Genomic DNA, 515 nt, shown 5'->3' with positions numbered 1-515 from the left:
CATCCCCTCCCTCGCCCCAAACAAAACCAATGAAAGTTAAAATTATTTACACTTTTAGCCATTTAAAAACCCAATAAAATAAGATTGCATGTGTCCTACTGGGGACGTGGGCATTAGCAGCAGCTACAGCTAGCTCAGTACTCCGCGTGCAAAACGAAAGACAAACAGAAGACAGACCAAAAATACCGCACCACTACTAGGAAGCGTTTGCTGGGCTTGGTGCTGCGATTGTGGCGTAAGGCTTCTAGGAGCCGGCTCCTCCCCAGCCGCAGGGCAGGGGCCTCTCCTGCTCAGCCGGGCTCTAGAAGGATGGAAAGGATTCATTACTCCAGACACTGCACATCAACTGACGTGTTTCCATCCCAGTCAACACGAACATCTAAAAACCCACTGCACGTTCACCGTGTGAGTTCTTCCTTCTTTCCAGTGACGACGGAGGAAAAGGGGGCACAGGAAGAAGACCTAAGACATTGATGCTGCTGTCTTCACTGCCTCCTCCTCGTCCCCTCGCTTTG

The sequence above is a fragment of the Merops nubicus genome, unplaced genomic scaffold (assembly GCF_000691845.1).
Source record: "Merops nubicus isolate BGI_N331 unplaced genomic scaffold, ASM69184v1 scaffold21909, whole genome shotgun sequence".
Taxonomy (NCBI): Eukaryota; Metazoa; Chordata; class Aves; order Coraciiformes; family Meropidae; genus Merops; species Merops nubicus.
This window is presented reverse-complemented; position numbering follows the sequence as displayed.